Source organism: Pezoporus occidentalis, unplaced genomic scaffold, assembly GCF_034315485.1.
Source record: "Pezoporus occidentalis ecotype Australia unplaced genomic scaffold, CSIRO_AGI_Poc_V1 ctg306, whole genome shotgun sequence".
Classification (NCBI taxonomy): domain Eukaryota; kingdom Metazoa; phylum Chordata; class Aves; order Psittaciformes; family Psittacidae; genus Pezoporus; species Pezoporus occidentalis.
Genome location: NW_026915008.1, coordinates 1 through 7,046, shown reverse-complemented (window position 1 = coordinate 7,046; position 7,046 = coordinate 1). Strand labels below are relative to the sequence as shown.

Below are 7,046 nucleotides of genomic sequence, written 5' to 3'. Positions count from 1 at the left end.
ACCTCTGTATTCATATCCATGATGTCTTCCCTTTTCATTTCAAAGACACGCTTTGATCACAGACTCTACAACTGTTAGGAATCTGCTACATAAGGGATCATTTCTGACATCTTTTGAGTGTTGTTTGACCAAGTCTAATCTAATTTTTCCATCTCTGTCTTTGCATTCAATTTTGCCATTACTAAGTACTTCCACCTCCATACATAATCTTTTTCTTTCCTTGTTTGTCCTCCTTTTATTTTTTTATTAAACAGTAAGAGTCAGTTCATAACCAAAGCAAATAGTAAGTGATCTGGTAATCATCACCAGGTTTGGTAACCTCTGGCCAGAGGACTAATTTGCTGAAGGGAAAGTGTCTCTCTTACAACTTTCATTCTAGAGCTCAAAACCACACAGAATCAGAGGGCTGAAGGGTCCCCTCCTTGCAGTCTAGATTTTCCTAACTACTGGCCACTTTCTCTCCAAGAATTACTATGACTTCATTATCGCCGCACTTACCTACCATAATTAAAGAAAATTTGTAAAACCTTGTCCTGGGTTCAGCACTAGCAGTCTTTTTTGTCTCCTTCTTAGTAGCTGATGCAGTGCTGTGTTTTTGACTTTCAGCCTGGGAACAGCGCTGATAGCACCAACCGTTGCACCAACTGCTGCTCAGTAATTTTTACTCTCACCAAGGACTTCCTAAGTCTCATGCTCTGCCAGGGAGGAGGGGAAGCCAGGAGGAAGCAGAGACAGGACACCTGACCCAAACTGACCAAAGAGGTATTCCATACCACAGCACATCATGCCCAGTAGAGAAACTGGGGGCAGTTACCTGGAAGGGTTAGATCATTGCTCGGGTCAGGCTGGGTATCGGTCGGCGGGTGGTGAGCGGTTGTATTCTCTTCCCTTGTTATTTCCCTTATCATTATTATTATTGGCGGTAGCAGTAGGGGTGTTGTGTTATACCTTAGTTACTGGACTGTCCTTATCTCAACCTGTGGGAGCTACATTCTTGTGATTCTCCTCCCCATCCCTCCATGAGTGGGGGGGAGGAAAGGGGGAAAGGGAGTGAGCGAGCAGGCTGCATGGCTGAGTTGCCGACTGGGCTTAAACCAAGACAAACCTGCTGTGAGAAAATGGGGGAAATTACTCCCCCAGACCCACAAAGTTCCATTACAACACTAAGGGAACCTTAGAGTAAAACAAAGGTGCTACTTCCAGGGTGGGATACAGTTGGCATGCATGGAAACTATGCGGTGACAGTTCCCCGGGCAACCCTGCAGCCTTGCACATCCTGAGAGAAATTGACCAGAGTGTGGAGCAGAGCAAAGGCTCCAAGGCCAGGCTCTGCTGTACTCTCTGCAGGAGCGGGAACTTGCGGGCACCATATACTGATAAACCACACAGCAGCTGCCAAACAAGGAAACAGGATTTGTACTTTAAAAAGCAAAACAAGTGAATTTTACAACAATTGGTAACAAAGTGTGTGTGACCGGAGTCACTCAGCTCCACAGGCACAGAGCGAAAAACTGAAACCTGTGTTACTATGGAGAAGCCTGGACAGATGCAAGAGCCTCCCACAAGGCCAAGATAACACTGACGAACGAAGAATTGACAGCAGGAGAGGTGGCCTTGCCCTTGTGTAGATAGATTAAGAAACAGGGCTAACGAATCTCTAATTGGGAAGGACTATCCTTGAAGCCTGATACATCTTGGAAGCACATGGACATTGCCAACATATGGCTTCACACATCAGCAAAACTTGATTAGGGTGTCCTTTTGATGAAAATGATTTGACCTTATGCAAATTAACTGACACTATACAAATTAACTGACACCTTCATACATGGTGGGAGTGTTACAGGGAGTTACTAACCTGAATTGTATAAATATGTGAAATTGGGAAAGGGAAAGTAGGGATGATTCCATCATAACTTCTGGGATCAGTTAATGGGTTGAACCTGTCTTCTCCCCATATGGATGCCTATTGGTTAAGAACTTTATCTTATGCGTGCTGAATGACTAACTCACACTAGCTGTTATTAGTGATTATAATCTGGTTGTGTATCACTTCAAGCTTGTTTTTATAGACACTACCTTAGCACTAGCAACCTCTGAACCCTACCCTGTCACAAAGTTGTATTTTATACATACACTTGTATATATATACTTGTATATATACACTTGTATTTTTATATAAACTTGTATATATAATAAAAGACTTCAGCTGAAGTGTATTTCATGTAAGTCTGCAGAGACCTGAACATTTGAAATACAGGATTTGACTTGGTGATGCTGTCAGCGCAGCTCCCTGAATAGGTTAGTCAAATCACCCCCAGATTTGGTGGGCTGTCAAGTAGGGTCCCTGTAACAGGACATGAACGGGTTAGTTGAGCACAAGGGTCTCATCCTTCCTGGGACACTGGCAGGCTGGTCAAAATATAATGTGACAGTGCTGGTATGCAGGACAAATTTGGACAGGTAGGTGTAAGCACTATACAATCCTCAGGCAAAAACAGTTCACCGAGTATGAGACTAGGATTGGATTCAGCTGCACAGTTCTCAGTTCTTCTGAGATCTGGGGATCAGCTGGGAAGCAAGGGTCTCCCTGCTGAACCCTGTGACTCAGCAGGAGTGTCTCCCTAATACATCTTGCCCGCTGGCCTAAGGTGAACACCAGTTCCATGACACCTGCAGAAGTTAAAAGTTCTTGAATAACGGTAAATAATCTTGCCAATAATGGTAAAAGTGTTTCAATCATTGCTGTGCAAAGCTGCTTTCTCTAGACAATTATATATTATTGATTAAAGCTAAAAATATTTTTCTAGTTTGGATAATACTAAACATAGAGGAATGACACATTTGTGTTTACGTATTGTTTCTTTACCTTACAGAAATAAAAGATGTCACAGACATCTATAGCAAGGTAGATTACGCATGTTGCTCATTCAAAGTTTTCAAGTATGTAGAGATGTGAGGCTAGCCCAGTTCCATAGTTAAATATATCAGGACAGTTAGTGTTTATGGAATACTATAGGACAAAAATTATGCCAAAGTGTACAGAATCACAGAACCATAGAATTGCTTGGGTTGGAAAAGACCTTTAAGATCATCAAGTCTAACCATTAACCTGGCACTACCAATTCCACAGCTAACCCAGGTCCCTAAGCACCACATGTACACATCTTTTAAACACCTTCAGGGATGGTGACTCCACCACTTCCCTGGGCAGCCTGTTCCAATGCTTGACAGCCCTTTCAGTGAAGAAATATTTCCTAACATTTAATGTAAAGCTCCCCCGGTGCAATTAACTTGAGGCTATTTTGTCTTGTCCTTTGTTTGTTACAATGTGTTCTGTAGCAGCATACACATTTACACACACAGATCTCAGAAGCTCAGGGTATGTGGTTTGGAAGGAAAGAAGCAGCAAAATCTACTGTAGCAATCTACAGAAGCTACGTTACATTCACACCATATATACACACATGCACATGCACTAAGAGATATATATGAACCCCAAAATAACAGCTGTGGCAATGACATATTCTTGGCTCTGAAGGAAAAATCCTAACAGCTTTCCATCTTCCGTCAACCACAACTCTTTACACACCACAACGCTTTTCCTGTTGTGCTTCCACTAATTTAGAAACAAAGCCTGCCTCTGAAGAGCCAATACATTATGCCTTTCCCTACTAGTAACAATGGCCTTAAAAACACATAGTGCCAGGAACTGAAAGATCATAAATCCCACATAAATCCCTTCATCTTTTTACCATCTTTTTTTTTTTTTTTAACATCATTTTACTATATTGCAATTATTCCCTAAAGTAACTCTAGGTAGTGAAACAGTTTTCTGCTTCAAAGTAATCTATGTTAAGTATCACCCAGCAAGAGTGTTTCAGAGAAATACTGGATGCAAATCTTCGTGTGACGCTCTGAGAATTTGAATTTTAAGATCTCCCAGCTCTGAAAAATACAGTGAGAGGGAGCAGACCTCAAAACAGATGATGCTCATCCACATATCTAGCAGGGATCCATCTAAACAGGTTCTAAGTAAAAACAAAAATATAAGGCAAATTGAGCACACTGTTCTCTCAGATAGTCAGACACCTAGTCTTTCACCAGCCTTCAGACCAAAGCACTTTGCAAGGTGTGAGGAGAAGTTTAGCATAGCAGCTCCACAAACTAAAAAATGCAGCCTGGAGGGCTAGTGCTGGAGGAACTACATCTTGAGGAATGACAGGCCACAGCAGCCAGGAGAGAGGCAGGGCCCATGGGGAGGGCTTGCTCACTGCAGTGAGGAGACAGCAGCCCAGCCTGCTCAGCCCCAGTGCTCTTCCACTGCTTCCTCACACATTTCATGGCAAAATCAGGTTGGGGTGTGTGTAAATAAATTAATAAACAAAGAAGCAAACAAATCCACTAAAAATCTTCAAGGTCCTCTTTTCCTCAGGGAAGTGGACATCACCCCCCTTTTCAACATTTGTAGCAATTTCTATTTTACCAGCTTCCATCTCAGACACTGGTGAGAAACATCAAACCAGATTTCACTGTATATTTAAACAAAGAGTATATAACAATTTCTGTGAGAAAAAAAAAGTTATTGCACAAACATCTAGCTTTCAAATAGATATAAAGTAAACTGTAACAGTGCCTGAAGCACAGTAAGAAAAAAAGGGACCACTTCCTTAATCGAATGACTCAGCACACAAACCCCTTAAGTTTATGTTTTGTTTTCTTTTGTTTTTCAATAGACATCTGGAAAGCTGGATGACATCTCCTGCACCATTAAGGGCTGACCCATCTGCTCACTCAACTGGTTATGAACTAAGAAAGCAACACAGTACTGAAACAGAGAAGGGCAGGCAGGACCAAGCAAGCAAAGGATCTGAAGAAAGGCCTCAAAACTGACAACAGGGAAAGTGCTGTATTCCACTTCAAACATGAAGCACCACCTCTTCTGCTCCTAGGTATGATAATGGTTAACTACCACAGTACTTTTTGTATTGGCAACACAGCTGTTCCCGGTATCTGTTCCTTGTATCCGGCTACAGACTAAGCAGGAATGCATGACAATACACATCCAACCAAAATATTAAGACATTTCTCCTAGAAATAGACCATTTCTGGAAGTAAACACAACTTTGCCTTTTAGGGTTTACTTTTTTTTGTTGAATATCATCTGTTTGGCAACTCTTCCAGAAGGGCTAACACAGCCAACAGCAAAAACATCTATGTCTGTAAGTAAACAGCTTTCCACTACCTAAAGTGCTTCAGTAAATGGCACTTTTTGATCTTGATTTGGGTTTTTAAGTAATTCAATGGGACATGGGCACAAACACAATGCACACTATGACTTGAAGAAAATTCTTTGCTCAATTATTCTTTTAAAATAATCAAGCTAACAGTCCAGAATATTGTGAGGTGACAAGTTACGCCAGTGGACACTGAGGCATTAGCTTTTTCAAGGCAGGTAAAGAGGTGGAGAAAGCTAGAGAAGCAGTATAGTGAATTACAGCATTTTTGTAACTACACAACATAAAGTATTAGCTGATTTGATGAGGAGGTACTAACAAGACTTTGTTAAAAACAGAAGGAAAACTTATGAATTTCCTCTCATTATATGGAATCTATTTAGCACTTCTCAAGTTAAGTGTTCTATTTAAAGGTGGACAAAACATTGGAGCAACACTCTCCAATCTCTAAACAAAGCTATAGTTTCAAGATTATTTAAGTGTACTTTCACAGCTGTACCTCTACGTGTTAAGTAATGCAATACTAAAATGTAAGTTAGAACCACCAATGTATTTATCGACAGAAAATATGGGTTTGGTCTTAAACGCCTCTGCCTTTCGTTTTAGTTCACCTATGGGCAAGCCCTATCACACAGTGAAGCTGTAGAGCATTCTTCTGGGGGCAACATATGGACACGCCATGTATTTCTGGGGGCCCCGAAACAGATTTGCACGAGCCATAATTTTTTTCTTGTAAGCGAGAGCTTTAAACTTCACATAAAACCAACCCCGAAGTCCCGCCTCCAGGCCACGCAAGGCCTGCCTAGCAGGCCTGCCCTCCTCCTGCGGCCTCGCTATGGAGGCCAGGCGAGGCCTATTCACGTCACCGCCGCTGCGGAAGTTCCAGCCGGCAGGAACGGGGAGTGAGCTCCACGAGCATCCGCCCCTTCTCATCCTGCCCCGCCGGGACAGGCGCCGATCACTATCGGTGAAGAGCGAACAGCCGGCGACAGCGGCCACAGCGCCGCTGCGCCTGCGTGCCGCTCCCCGTCCCAGCGGCCGCCATCGCGGCGGGCCCGGCCTCCCTCCTGGTGCCGGGCGGCAGCGATGGGGGAGCCGGGCTGTGCAGAGGCCCTGGGTGCGGTGTCCGCGCTGTGGCCCCGGCTGGCAGCTCTGGGCCGGCGGCTGGCGGCGTCCGGGGGAGCGGGCAGCGACGGTGAGAGGCCACAGGAGAAAGGGGATGGGGTTGGGTTCTGCCCGGCTTATCGGGGCAGCTCCGCCGTCTGCTGCCGCCGCGCTGTACAGCGTCTCGGAGCGCAGCGAGACGGGCCTGGGCGCGGAGCCCGCTCTGTGACAGCGGCTGAGGGCTCCGCGCCTCCCTCCTGCAGGAGGCCTGAAGTGAGCGAGTTGTGCCTGTAAATGCACGACTTCTTTGAGAATGGAGTGTGTGGAATTGGTTTTGAAGCATCAGACCACAGCCATGAATTCCCTTAAGCAGTGAAAGGTGTAGTTTGACAGGACAGTGGTCCTGTTGGAATGCTGTATTGAGCTGCTCTTGTAGATAGCGCAAGGGAGGATAAAGCTTACTCTCCCCTTTCATTTCATGTGGCAAGGCTTTGAGTGCTTTCCAGCGCTAAGGAAGCATTGTGTTCTTCCTTCAGATACCTTCTTAGCAAAGGGCTCTGCTACTCTGGATAAGTTGAAGGACTTCCGTAACGAAGGGAAAGAACATCCTTCCACGCTTTTGCAGCTCTATACACAGGTAGTATGTGTAAGACCTTAAGAGCTTCCTTTCAAGAAAGTCTGCTGTGTAGGATGTGAGGGTTGGGT

At 44.4% G+C, this 7,046-nt stretch overlaps 1 long non-coding RNA gene across 1 annotated transcript; it reads right to left on the bottom strand.

The window, feature by feature from the left end:
* Nucleotides 1-204: 204 nt before the first annotated feature.
* On the bottom strand, nt 205-1,347 carry LOC134168276 (uncharacterized). Its single transcript, XR_009966479.1, has 2 exons — nt 1,106-1,347; nt 205-527 (listed from the first exon to the last, which is right to left on the bottom strand). It is a non-coding gene; the product is annotated as an uncharacterized LOC134168276 (long non-coding RNA).
* Between the last annotated feature and the right edge of the window lie 5,699 nt (nt 1,348-7,046).